We start from the raw sequence: 13,612 nt of genomic DNA, 5'->3' as shown, positions 1-13,612 counted from the left end.
AAGACCAACAGCTGGACCCTGGGGCAACACCTTCAAAAATCCTTAGCTAACACCCTGCGAGGGAAGAAATGTGACAAGCATCAAGGGCACTGAAAAAAGCAATGACAATCTGGCAACCAGAGTGCATTCTCCTTGCATAGAAATGTTATCTCTGTGGTAACAAATTCATTAAAAACAGGCTGATGCTCATTAAAAAATGGGCTGCATCTCTACCAACTAGTGCCAGGAGTTGCTGCCTGGCCGTTCCTCTGCAGTGGGTGCCCTCTAATCCTTCAGACAAAGGTCTCACACAAGATGGCCAGCAAATCTCTGGCCCGTGCTCATTCCCAAGCCGTTCCTGGGGTCAGTGTCACTGGTCTGGGCCAAAATGATGTCAAGAAATGCTCAGACAATTTAGCAGTGTGAATGAAGGAATTCCTGTCTGAGGTAATTTACTGGTATGATGCAGCCTTTGAGTCCTCTGTGACCTCATCTGGTCACGGTTTCTGATTTATGCCACTGTTAATTGCTGCAATTTACTATTTCCGCTGCAGTAGCAACATGGAGCTTCAGGCTGAAGAAGAAATACTTGCGCTGGTTACTGCTTAAAAGCATAGTAGGCCATGTCCTCTCTTAAAAAAGGGCTCCCAATTAAAATATAAACTGTGAGAAGGAGAACCAGCACCCAGAGGGGCAGGGGAAGGTGGCAGCAATGACAAGCTATGCTCAGGGCTGTGACCTCCTCATGGTGTAGAGGCAGAGGGATGGACAAAGGCATTTAAAACCAAGAAGGAGACTTTTAAGGACAGACCAGAAGGAGAAGGAGAAAAGGCTTTGTGTGCATTCACTGCAAGCTCCTTGCACTCACGCAGTGCAGGATGTTTGTTAAACAGAGGGCCCAGTGCTGCTTTGTAGGCAGCCAACCCAGTGCAGAAGCGGGGAAAACCTTCCCAGGGTACTGGGGGATCAGGTCACATCCCTTTTGCACAGGTGCAAAACGACCTGCTAAAGCAAATGTGTTAGTTCACAAGTGGCTTATTCGTTACACTTGGATTGTTTGCAAGCTTTTATGTACTTTGTACCTGGAAGATGTTAAGCTGAGCAGCTGTGTTTGATAAGCAAACTCTTCAGTGCCTCCTGGGAACCTCATCACTGGCTCAAACAGTCCCAGGATCAAACCCAAAAGGAGCTCTTAACACAGCCGTTAGCAACTAAAAGGGGTTTTCTCTCTCCTTGTTTTGTGCAGCTACAGCACATTAGCAATGGAGCAACTGTCATTGGCTTCTGCGTGCATCGGTGTGGTAAATGCATCGTTAATAGAAGTCCTTCTAACACTTCGCGGGTTTAGTAGGAATTGCATTAATATTTTGCATTTGTTCCCTGTAGCTGAGCTCCACCAAGAACCTCACTTACTTCCTTTTGCTCCTGGTTCCTTGAGAGGCACATTTTGTTAACACAGCACAAGCAGGATCTGCCTTTGTGCCCCGTCCAAGAAAATGAGGGAAAAATAACCCTAAACAATTGTAAAGATTTCATTTGAGAAATTAATCCACAAGGGAGTAAGGTTAAAAATAAAATTCTTTGGCCAGCGCCTTTATAAGCTCCAGCTATATTCTCTGGAATATAATTCATAAGCACAATATGTTTTTTGTTGTGAATGAGTGTGAAGTACCAGAAAAGGAAAGAGGAAACCCCTAATGTAGTCCTGAATAGACCTGTGAAAAAGGATAATAAAACTTGTCCTGGATTTCCTTTAGCAGCAGGTGCTTCCTTTGGAGTTTCTATTCATTCAGACTTTGGACAGGCACAGCCTGCCAATTTTTTTTTTTTTTTTGTAAACCCAGAGTTCAGTTGATCTGAGCAAAGGTGAATTTGTTTCCTTGACCACTGTCAAACTCATGGTCCCACAGCATGAACAGCAAAGCTTCTCCAAGGTTTTGTGGTAGATCCATTTCTGGCTCTTACACGCAGAAAGATGCTACCTCACCACTCAGAGTGGAAAGTTTCCCTGAGCATCCAAGGCTTTAAGGCCTTTAATTTGCATTTTAGGTAGACCGACCTTCCTTCTTGGTTAGCCACTGCTGAGACACCCATTCTTGCCCATCCACAAATTTCCAGCAAGATGCTACCTGCAACTGAGGAAATGCAGCTACTCAACCTCATAAGGTAGAGTTCATCTCTGTGGAAAGAGTGAGCAATATTAAGTGCTAATTGATGTCTATTGATTAGCCAGAGGGTTGAAATGCTATGTGCCCCTTCAGGATGTGGTTTGGTAGGCATGGTAGTGTTGGGCTGACGGCTGGACCTGATGATCTTAGAGGTCTTTACCAACCTTAATAATTCTATAATTCTGTGCTGTCCAGGGGGTCAAAGACACCCTTCAACTCTCAAGAGCTCTCCAGATGACAGCAGAAGCCAGCTTCTCCCAGTAAAACATGACTTCCCTCATAAACCTTTTCCCCATCCAAAGAAATGCCAACCACCACCAAACCTCCCCATCCCCGTCCCTACATCTTATTGAAGAACACAACTGCAATATTCCTTTTGGCCAGCCATTGACAGCTTCCACCTCCTGTGCTGGCTCTTGTAAACCCTCGTTATTCCAACCTCTGCCATGCACTACACACATCTCCCATGCTTTTTGCTCAGATTGCATCAGCCTTTCTTAGAAGTCCTCTTTGTTATCCACAACTTCAAGTTCAAATTCATCATCCTTGCCTTTAGAGCCCTGCAAGACGGTGCCCCTTTCCTGCTCATTCATCCTTCTTCCTTCCTTACATACAAGTGGTAAATGCCCTCTCTGAGCAGAAAGCTGCTGACAATGTCATTTTTGAGGGAAGGAGGCGACAAGTCTAGGAAACAACCACCAGCCTCTGCAGGCCTCTCATGTACAATTTGGACAGTGGTGTTGGCTTGAGTAAGAACTAAGCAAAAAATATGTTTATTTGTCCCATTGTTTGTAGGAATATTAAACACACAGCATGGAACGAAGTGAATCCCTGGGCAAATGCAGTCACCGTCAGGTGTTCCATGCCATTGTTACCACTGCTGGTATAAATCTGTGCCAGGTTTGGAGTGTTAAATATAGACAACTGGATGAGCTGATATTGCTGTCTTCAGTAGAAATGAGTTGAAACAGGCAATAATAATGTCTCACAGGACACAGAAACAACTGAAAAAAATAAGTATTTGTTAAAGCTACCCCATAAACAGCACTTTAGGTGCTTTTTGTATTCTCCCTTCCACCCATTAAGAATTATGGTCAATTTGGTACCTCGTGTATCTGTCAACTGTTTTGGTAATTTAGAATCGTAGATTCATAGAATGGTTTGGGTTGGAAGGGACCTTAAAGCCCATCCAGTTCAAATCCCTTTCCACTGGATCAAGGGTACTCAAATCCTCACCCAGCCTTGCCTTGAACACCTCCAGGGATGGGTATTCACAGCTTCCCCATGCAACCTGTGCCAGTGCTGCACCGCCCTCACAGGAAAGAATTTCTACCTAATATCTCATCTAAATCGGTCTTTCAGCTTAAAACCATTGCCCCTCATCCTGTCCCTGCACCCTCTGATAAAGAGCCTTTTCCCAACTCTCCTGCAGGTCCCCTTTAAGCACCTGAAGGCTGCTCTAAGGTCTCTCCAGAGCCTTCTCTTCTCCAGGCCGAACAAGCCCAACTCTCAGCCTTGGATCATCTTCATGGTCTCCTCTGCACTCAGTCAAACAGATCCGTGTTCTTCCTGTGCTGGAGACTCCAGAAATGAATCCTAGCTTCCAGGTGAGGTCTCACAAGAGTAATGTAGAGAGACAGAATCCCCTCCCCGAAACTGCTGGTCACACTTCTGATGCAGTCCAGGATTTCATGTGCGTTGCATGCAGACTTTAAGCTCCTTGAAGACTGCTTTTCTACTGTCTTTATACACATCTCTCACAGTCTTGATAGAAGTGAGAAGGAAATTATGGTATAAGCAATAGTACAGAGCAAGATACATCACAGAAATTATGTCTGGAATCAACCCCTGCTCAGCCCTAAGCAAGACTTGCGGTCCAGGTCATAAATGAGTTCACAGATACTTCTCCTCCCAGATACATTGCATCACGTCCCAGTCCAGCCTCCTCACCCCAGCTCAACACTTACCTCCCCAGACTATAAGCCTCCCTCCATCCTTTCCCATCCTGTGCCAGCCACTGTCTCCAGAGTAAGACTCCAAACCTACCTGCTGCCCTTACCCTCCCTTTGTCTCCTGTCCATGGATCCATATGCCCCCTAAACAGCGTCAAGTCTCTGGTCACGGCTGCTCTGAACCTCAGCAAACACAACACATCAGCCACAACATGGAGATATGTCACACACAGGTCTTATCACCACAAGGGTCATCATTTGAGGTGGCTCAACCCTTGCTATATAGCAGAAAAGGCATCCTACAGCTATACTGAAACACCTCATACAGCACAGTTGGTGATGGATAAGGTTGTAGGATGACCTGGTCATGTTGGACCTCTCAGAACCATTATCCTTCACTGCATGAAAAAAACCACGTTGTTCTGGGTCATCTATTCCCAGGGTTCAGCAAAGGTTTGTTTCCTACAGCCCAACCTTGTTACCGATATGATTCACACGATGATATTTCAATCACTTCCTCTGGGAGACACTTTCCAACAATGAGGATTTCTTGGCTTTAGAAGAATTCCCAGGGACTCAGCTTAAGTTTTCCTTCGCCCTTGCAATGCATCCCCTCAAACAGCTTCAAACTGGGAGCTACCTTGCTTTCTCATAACCCTGTTGAGGGCCACAGATTACCCCAAGGGCAGGTGCCAAACCCATGGAAAACCTGTGCTGTAAATCTTAAAAGAATCAGACCTAGAATGATCCTGTTATGGCTCAAGGGGAAAACGTAGCATGTTTTGTCCTTTTCATTATTTTCTAGCTGAGGGGTATTTATTTTGGTACTGATATAACCAGGGTGAGACGAAAAAAAAATTGTGATGGAACAACAGGATTGTCCCATTGCCTAACTTTTCTGTATATGCAGCCAAGTTCATACAGGAAGACTTCTGCTTTCAATCTTCTGTTGTTTGATAGGATGAAACTTTGATATGCTGAAGTTCAAGATGGTGGTGCTGGCTGCAGCTGAAATACGCTCTTGTACAGCATGAACTTAGAAATGATACCCTGCTAAATTTCTCCCTTTTTTCCCTTCCTGCCCAAGAGCTACATAGATCTTTTAGGCTGAACATTAGGAAAAAATTTTTCACAGAAAGGGTCATTGGGCACTGGAACAGGCTGCCCAGGGAGGTGGTTGAGTCACCTTCCCTGGAGGTGTTTAAGGGATGGGTGGACGAGGTGCTGAGGGGCATGGTTTAGTGATTGATAGGAATGGTTGGACTCAATGATCCGATGGGTCTTTTCCAACCTGGTGATTCTATGATTCTGTGATCTTACACAGAGGTCTCAAAACTCTTCCTTTTCCTCTGAAAAAAAATGCAACTTCATCAAAATATTATTCTTTTGGTCCTGGGCAGACAGGTCTTCTCCATTTTGTCAGAGCAGAGCTGAACACCCAGTCACAGATCTGCTCCTGGAAAGAAGAGACAAAGCTGCGGCAGGAAGCTTGGTGACCTCAATTGGATGTCTTTATGGAGGGGATCTCCCAACAAGGATTGCATTTCACCTGCAGGTGAAATGAGAAGTTTTTATAGTGTATGTGAGCAGCTGTGTGAGAGAGGGAGGAAGGGAAGTATTTGCCTTGCCTGAAAGACATGTTTATGTTATGCAGGTTATAATTGAAGCAGAAAAGTTCATTGTAGCTGGCTGAGTTTTCTTGCAGTACATTTACCTAATGATTTGGCCCACAGTTTTCCTCCCTCTCACAGTTCAGTCTTCCACAGTTTGTATTTCAGAGAATTTTCTCTCCCAGGAAATGGTCAAGCATTGGAATAGGCTGCCCAGGGAGGTAGTGGAACATCCTTCCATGGAGATGTTAAAAAAATGTGTAGCAGTGGCACTTCAGGACATGGTTTAGTCGGCACGGTGGTGGTGTTGGGCTAACAGTTGGACTGGATGATCTTAGAGGTCTTAGAATCATAGAATAACCAGGTTGGAAGAGACCCACCGGATCATCAAGTCCAACCATTCCTATCTTTTCCAACCTTAATGATTCTATGAAATATGAAACTGCTTCTCCCAGAAAGAAATTGTGGAAGGGACCCAGCAGACAAACAAAAATTAAAATAGAATTACATTGGTGGTGTTGTGAATACTGAACTGCAAAAAACAAGCTTTGTATTAGAATTATTTGTTCGTACGCATTGCTTGAGCATCTCTGAAAATAGCCTTCCTCCCCTGAGAGAGAACAACTCATTCCTTTTTATTATTTTTATTATTACTGCAGAGCTCAAGACACCATTGTGAAAGCCTTGTGGTATTAGATAAATTGTAAAAGATAAGCTCTTTTCCATTGTACTAAGTGATGCAGAAATATCATGAGCCAACTCCTGATGTTGCAAATCTACAGTTTAAGTAAAGTGAGTAGTTGAACACTGAGAGAAAAACAAGTAGGAAACTGAGGCACGGGGAATGAAGGTGCATTGCCCCAGTGTTGTTTTAGTGCTTTTGTGTAGGAAACCAAGGTTCTTCTGAGGTGTTGGATGGTTTGAGGTCATATATAGAAATCTTGTGGTGGATTCAAGAGAGCAAAAGCTGAACCAGCTTTTCCAGAGCTTAAATCCAGTGATGCATCCAAGTTGCTGAGACACGGAGAACAAAAATGCATGCGTTAGGAGAGTTACTGCTAATTTCTCTCTGTTTAGACCAAAGCATGAAATGAAGTCTTCTATGTGTCATGTGCATACTGCGATCTAGCTTCCTGCATCCCACCATCCCCTGCAGACCCTGAAGTCATTGCAAGGCACTGGAGGGAAACGCAAGGGTAGGGGAAGCTTCTGGTGAACAGCTGTAATGTGAGATATTCCCACATTTGAGGCAGAAAGCTACAGACGGGACCCATAAGTGTCATCCCAGCATGTGTAGATGACACAGGAGACTAGTAGGATGGATATGCCAGATGGGGATGGTTTGCTCAGCACCCGTTTAATGCCATCTGCCTTCAGAGCGCTCAGACTCTCCAAAAGGATCTTTCCTCTACGTCTCATCCCCTACATGCCACAATCCTATCATCACCCACAACACACAACCATCCATCCTCCAGGAACAAACATACAGCAACATATAGAAAACCCCTGTAACTCCAGTAGCCTCTCCCAGTGCAGGCAGAGGCACATGGACCCCCTGGACCTCATCTCAGGCTGATCCTTCTACACAGCTCCTTGCACAATCTGTAGCCTTTCTGTGGTGCTATTTCTCCACTGGTCGCACCAACAGCAGCAGAACCTGTGGGAAAAGGAAGCTGACCACAGGCTTTTGGGATCTGCTCCCCATGGGCCAAGGAAGGGGATGCAAATCCATTATTGTTGGATCAGGTTTGGTTTATTTTCTCTCTCTCTCTCTCTCTGGATCAAGAGCCCGCGATGAGGCAGGGCTGCTGCCGGCATGAGAAAGTGGGGCCATCCGTGCAGATGTTGCCCGGAGAAGACGAGGTTCCCACACCAAGTAGGAAGCGGGGCCTCCCGGAGCAGGGACGTGGACGGCAGAAGTGGCAGAAGGGCTGGACACCCCTGGCTGCTGATCCAAGGATGATGGGAGAGGAGAAGCAAAGTGGGGGGGGACGGGGACCCAGCTTGCAGGGAGGGCATCTATTCTTAGAGAATAAGGGGGGCCCTGGTGGGAGGAATTTATTGTAAGACTTTGTTTACACCCTGAGCTGAATGAATCAAATGACCTTGTTTATTGTCGGTCTCCTGAATGGACGACAGAAGGAGAGGGAGGAGGGATGGGGGGGAGGGCAGTATATTATTGTTAATTCTGCCATTCACAACTTCTTCTTCTTCTTTTTTTTTTTTCCCACCATGTATTGTTGCCAAGATAAAAGAATAAAAGGTGAAAATCTATTCCTTCCTTTCTCCATCTCCGCAGTATTCTCCAAATCCCCAGACAGGCATCTGTTGGGATGAAAGTGCCAAACCACGGAGCCACGTACGAGATGCAAGGCCTGATCCTGCTTATTCTGATCCTTCACCTAACCAGATCTGGTTTTGCATGGTGGGGTGAGGGAGCTGAGATTTGCCTCTCCAGGGCTCAGAGGGCAGGAAGGACACAAGGACACCAACCAGAGTCTTTTACCACCACCACTGGATGGATCCCTCTTTGCCCCTGGATCAAAGCAGCAGCTTGGCCACATATCTCACACACAGGGTCATTATCCACAGGAAATAACAACATCCAGGCAAAGATCGCTTGCGTGCCTGCAGTTTTTGGGAGCTGAGCTGAAGCCCTCTTTGCAGGACCGGGCTTTTCAGCTAAGCTCTTGCTCTTGATGCCGGCCGCATGAGGGTATTTTAGTGCAAGTCCCGATTACGGTTTGTTTTGCCTTTTAATTGGCCCCTGATGATCCCCATTGCTGCCTGATAACTTCTCAGCAGGAATCAAGAAGTTTTCAGGGCATTTTACTTTACAGAGCTATGAAGGTCCCTGCTTGAGGGGACTTGCATGGAATGGTCATTTTGGTTAGAGTTACAATAACTCTAACAGAATGACATAAGTTTATGTTGGTGTCAAAACGACAGTTTTTGCTCCTTGTCACCCTTAATAAAGCCTAGGATGGAGAAAAAGAGTGTAACATTTCATAAGCTCTGCAGCCCCTCCAGGGGCACTGGTCTCTTTCCCTTGGGGTGCCCTTGGTTCCACAGGGAATCCAACTCTTCTGCTGGGCCTAGTGTGGGTGATGCCCTCTATCCCTTCGCCACACTTCTCTTCACCTTCAGCTCAAGGCACTTTAATTCCTTCAGGATCATATTTTCATTTATTAATGGTTTTTGAATTTTATTAGCCTAGTGCCAAAGACTCTTAGCTGGGACAAGTCAAAAACTCATTCAGGTTTCTTCTCTCTGTCACACAACTTGCACATGTTGGTGGAATTTTCCTTACAAGAGAAATGAGTGCAAGCAGCTTTGATTCAGAAGCCATCCATGGATTTGATTTGGTTTTGCACAAATTCCCCTTTGCCACAGCAGAAACAATTGCAGTCAAAATGGCAATCCAGGCTCATCGTCCCGCTGAATTGTAAAATGTGTCTGACTTTTTAAAAATCTAACTTTTTCACCTTTTTGTTGTCCTTGATTTTAACTTGATCACTGTTTCAGCCAGAACAAGGCAGGAGTGGATGGAAAGAGGGGATAAAGCATGTCCAGTGGCCATATCACTCATCTTCAAATACCCTCTGCTCCACTGAAGAGCTAAGTAAGAGATGGAGCAGCAGCAGAATGGGCTGACTGTATTCCAACACACTCCACTTTTGCGGCTCCACTGTGTGTACACAGTGTCACAAGTGGGAATTAAACCTGTGTCTCCCATGCAAGCATTGTAGATAGTTTATTCAATCAGTCTGCTGGGAACTCATTATTGGAAACCTGATTTTTTAATTTGGTTCTTTAGACACCTATAGACAACTATAGACACCTCATGCTACGTGAGATGACAAAGCTTGTCCCACCTGACCTCCGTGTGCTGACACAGAAGACAGAGATCTCCCATGTCATGCTCACAAGGGGATGTAGATGTCTCAGGTACTGCAGAACAACTCAAATGGCACTGGGTGCCTGTGTGTGGGCAGCTGAATCAAGCACCTCATGTCTATAGTATAGATGTCTACATCCAAGGTAGATGTTTAGTTTCCCATTAACATCAATAGAAACCCAGCCAGCACAGTCAATGAAGCAAGTCTTCTGACCAAAAGTAGGTTTCTGGTATAGGGTGAGGTGAATTACTAGCTGGGATCATTTGTAGGGCTTTACAGGAGCCTGGAGACCTGATCAGCGTGTGCCATAGGCATCTAAAGAACAGTGAGATGAACTGTACTCAGCAACACCACAACTATCACTGGGCTGTAGCCCTTTTCTGTCTTCCCCATTGAGTAGAGGACTCCTTCTTACAGCATGCAGAGACCCACCACACAACATGGACAAGGGTCGTGTTCATCCACAAGAGCCCAAAGTGCTCAGACACTGAGGGCTGTAACACCTCAGGATACAAACATAGCATCTGTCTTGGGAAATGTGTCTTTTCCAAAGCAGATGTTCCAGGGAAATCCTGCCTCTGTGCTGGAACTGGGCTTAGCTGAAGTGAGCCACATCCTCACAATGTACGTGTTTCACTGTTGCAGCTTACAGAGAAGTAGAGAGATTTTCAGGAAACTCATGAGCTGCATCTACAGAGGAGCTCAGATGACAGTGAAACATAAAATCACAGGATGGTTTGGGTTGGAAGGGACCTTAAAGACCATTTGAATTATAATGGTCCATTCTGGTCATCAAAACAGTGGACTTACTAAATAAGCCAGCCTTCAAAAAGGCATTTGGTAGCCCTTTCCATACCTGCTTGCTCAGCCACAGGTAGAGAATGGATGGAGTCATCATCTGAAGCTGTTTGGCCATTCTTGTGTTCTTCCATCATATTCTGCCCTACAAACTTTCCCCCTGTTATTTATTCGCCTACCTAATCCTTTCTTGAACATGGACTCCTCACTAATTAATATCAAGGGTTATCTTTGGTTATTTGATTGATGCTGGGCTATAGTCACAGAACCACAGAATCATAGAATGGTTTGATTTGGAAGGGACCTTAAAGACCACCCAGATCCAACCCCCCCACCATGGGCAGGGACACCTCCCACTGGATCAGGTTGCTCGAAGCCCCATCCAACCTGGCCTTGAACACCTCCAGTGCTTTATTAAGGGTGACAAGGAGCAAAAACTGTCGTTTTGAAACCAACATAAACTAAATGACTCGTCACCAAAAAGCACTTGGACTTGACTGGCCAAGAGGACAGACAGTTGCAGTATGGCATAAGGTTTGCAGTACAATACGCATAAAGCAAATTCGTGGTGGCTTAGAGCTGGATGATGCCACACCACATGCTATAATATCTGCAGGCTTGGGTAAGGCTCAGTATTTATCAATTGATCTACGAGCAGGAAACAAAACCAAAAGAGGGAGTTCCTGCCATCTAGAGGTCATACTTTTAAATTACAACCAAAACTGAAAAAGCTAAACCATAATTTCATGTCTCTACCATATGCATGTAAACCTATACGTGTACACATATGTATATATATTTTTTTCCAAATAGAAAGCTTTAGAAGGTAAAAAGATAAACAACTCCATTTTCTCTATGAATTTGCAGCAAGACAATCCATATAATGTTATTCTTACTGCAATATCTTAGTATTTTATGTGTTAGAAAGGTGCTGGATAAAGCACATGCCAAAACTAGGTTTATTTTTTTTGTTTCATGACAAGGAGAAAAGTTTTTAGGCAAAAATCACAAAAAAAAAGGGGGGGGGGGGATAAGATAGCCAGCAGCATCATTAGTTGGTTTTATGCTTAACACTCACAGCTAAGCTCAGCCTTTAAAATAAATCAGCTTCTGTTTAAACAGTAAAGCAGTAGGTTGATATCTCAAGTGAGCCACACTCTTCATTGCTCAGGCATTATGGTGCAGTTTTTAGAATCTAAATAAGGTAGTAACAGAATAATTGTTTATTTCTTTATTATTTTTTGCTCTGTGCTATGCAGACAGACAATTTATATAAGAAGAGTTGCTTTGACCTGAAATTCCCTTAAAGTCTGGCTTTAAAATTCACAAATTAATTCAACTTCAGATCACCTCTTGCCATTGGGAACCATGCAGAAGAGTGTCTGCGAGTTTTCTGTGGCCGGTTGCAGAGGATAAACTGCTCCATCTGCCAGATAAGCCAAGAATTGAGATTGCCTCCTACCTAATAACATCATTGTTTAGACACAAAACACACATACAAGTTTTATGATGCAAGTCTGTGCTTTCTACAACCCTCTTTGGGGTCTGGTTCAGGTTTCATGAGCAGATGTCTTTGCTGCCCCTTCACTGCTGCAGCTATCTTAGGATTTTCCAAATTTCTTTAAAAACTGTATTAAAAATATGTCAGTCTCTTGCCATTTTATCCTTGCAAATAGTCATCTATATGAAGCAGAACAGCTCCCACAGAGACTCCCACCACCAAACAACCTACACTCTAGTGTTCCAGATCATAACTGGGGTGGAAGGTGATGTTCTTCTCACCAGACTGCAGTAAGTGAAAAAAGGGCTAAGAAGGCTTGAATCCTGCTTTGCAGCATTGTGCTTGGATAATATACAGTGGGTTTTTACCTGTAAAAAGCCTTAGTTTAACCACAAAGGACAACAAGAAAAATTCTCTGGGCTTCCAACATGCTCCCATGATAGGACACTCCTTTTCTACCTGTTTCTAATTGGGATTTCTCCTGCTGAAATCATTATAGGCTCATTATACAGCAAGGTGAAAAACTATTTACCTTTATTAAAGAACAGTTCTGTGGTTCTCCACAACACCACAGTGGGATGGTACCATTCCCTTTTTTTTTACCATATAGTTAGCCTGTAATTGTGCAGTGATTGCTTTGAAATCCTGGCAGCCAAGCTGGAATGTAGGTGGTATTGAAATTTTGTGATGCAATCCCTTCCCATAACGGCAGGCAGCAGGTTGGTCAAGGCCCTTTTCAACAGTGACTCAATGTGCCTCTAAACACGGTGGGAAAAACAAAACACCAAAACATATTTTTTTTTTAGCCCATTTGAAGATTTGAATAATGGCTTCATGACTCAAGTAAGCCTGCCAGGCTGGTAGGAGGATGTTTGGGATGGCTGCAGAGCAGGAATCATTGGCAGAAGAGCCGGGAAAAAAGCAGGGTTTGGAGGAGTGAGCGATGTACAAGCTATGGAGTTGCACGAGTAGGTAAAAAAGGGTCGAGCATGTACAGGAACTCTGAACCTGCTGGCCACGCTTTTAATGCAGCCCAGGATGCAGTTGTCTTTCTGGGCTGCAAGCGCACATTGCTGGCTGATGTTGAGCTTCTCATCAATCAGTACCCCCAAGTCCTCCTCCGCAGGGCTTCTCTCAATCACATCATCCCCAACCTGTATTGAAGCCCAGGATTGCTCCAATCCAGGTGTAGGACCTTGCACTTGGTCTTTTGAACCTCATGATGTTCACACAGACCCACTTCTCCAGCTTGTCCAGGTTCCTGTGGATGCCATCCCATCCTTCTGGTGTGACAACTGCTCCACTCAGCTTGATGTCACTTGTAAACTTGCTAGTGGTGCACTACATCTTGCTGTCTGTATCATCAATGAAATATTAAACAGCATTGGCCTTAATATGGACCCCTGAGGGACATCACTTGTCCTTGTCACAAATCTCCATCTGGACAACGAGCTGATAAACACTATTCTCTGAATGCAACCATTCAACCGATTCCTTATCCACCAAATGGCCCACTCATCAAATCCATAACTCTCCAGTTCAGAGAGAAGGATGTTGTAGAGGACTGTGTCAAACGCTCTACAGAAGTCCAAATAGGAGGAAGTCCAAACATCCATTGCTTTTGCCACATCCATTGATGTGGTCACCTCATCACAGAACGCCACTAGGTTGGTTAGGTAGGACTTGCCCTTGGTGAAGGTTGGCT

Source organism: Phaenicophaeus curvirostris, chromosome 2 (genome assembly GCF_032191515.1).
Source record: "Phaenicophaeus curvirostris isolate KB17595 chromosome 2, BPBGC_Pcur_1.0, whole genome shotgun sequence".
Taxonomy (NCBI): Eukaryota; Metazoa; Chordata; class Aves; order Cuculiformes; family Cuculidae; genus Phaenicophaeus; species Phaenicophaeus curvirostris.
This window is presented reverse-complemented; position numbering follows the sequence as displayed.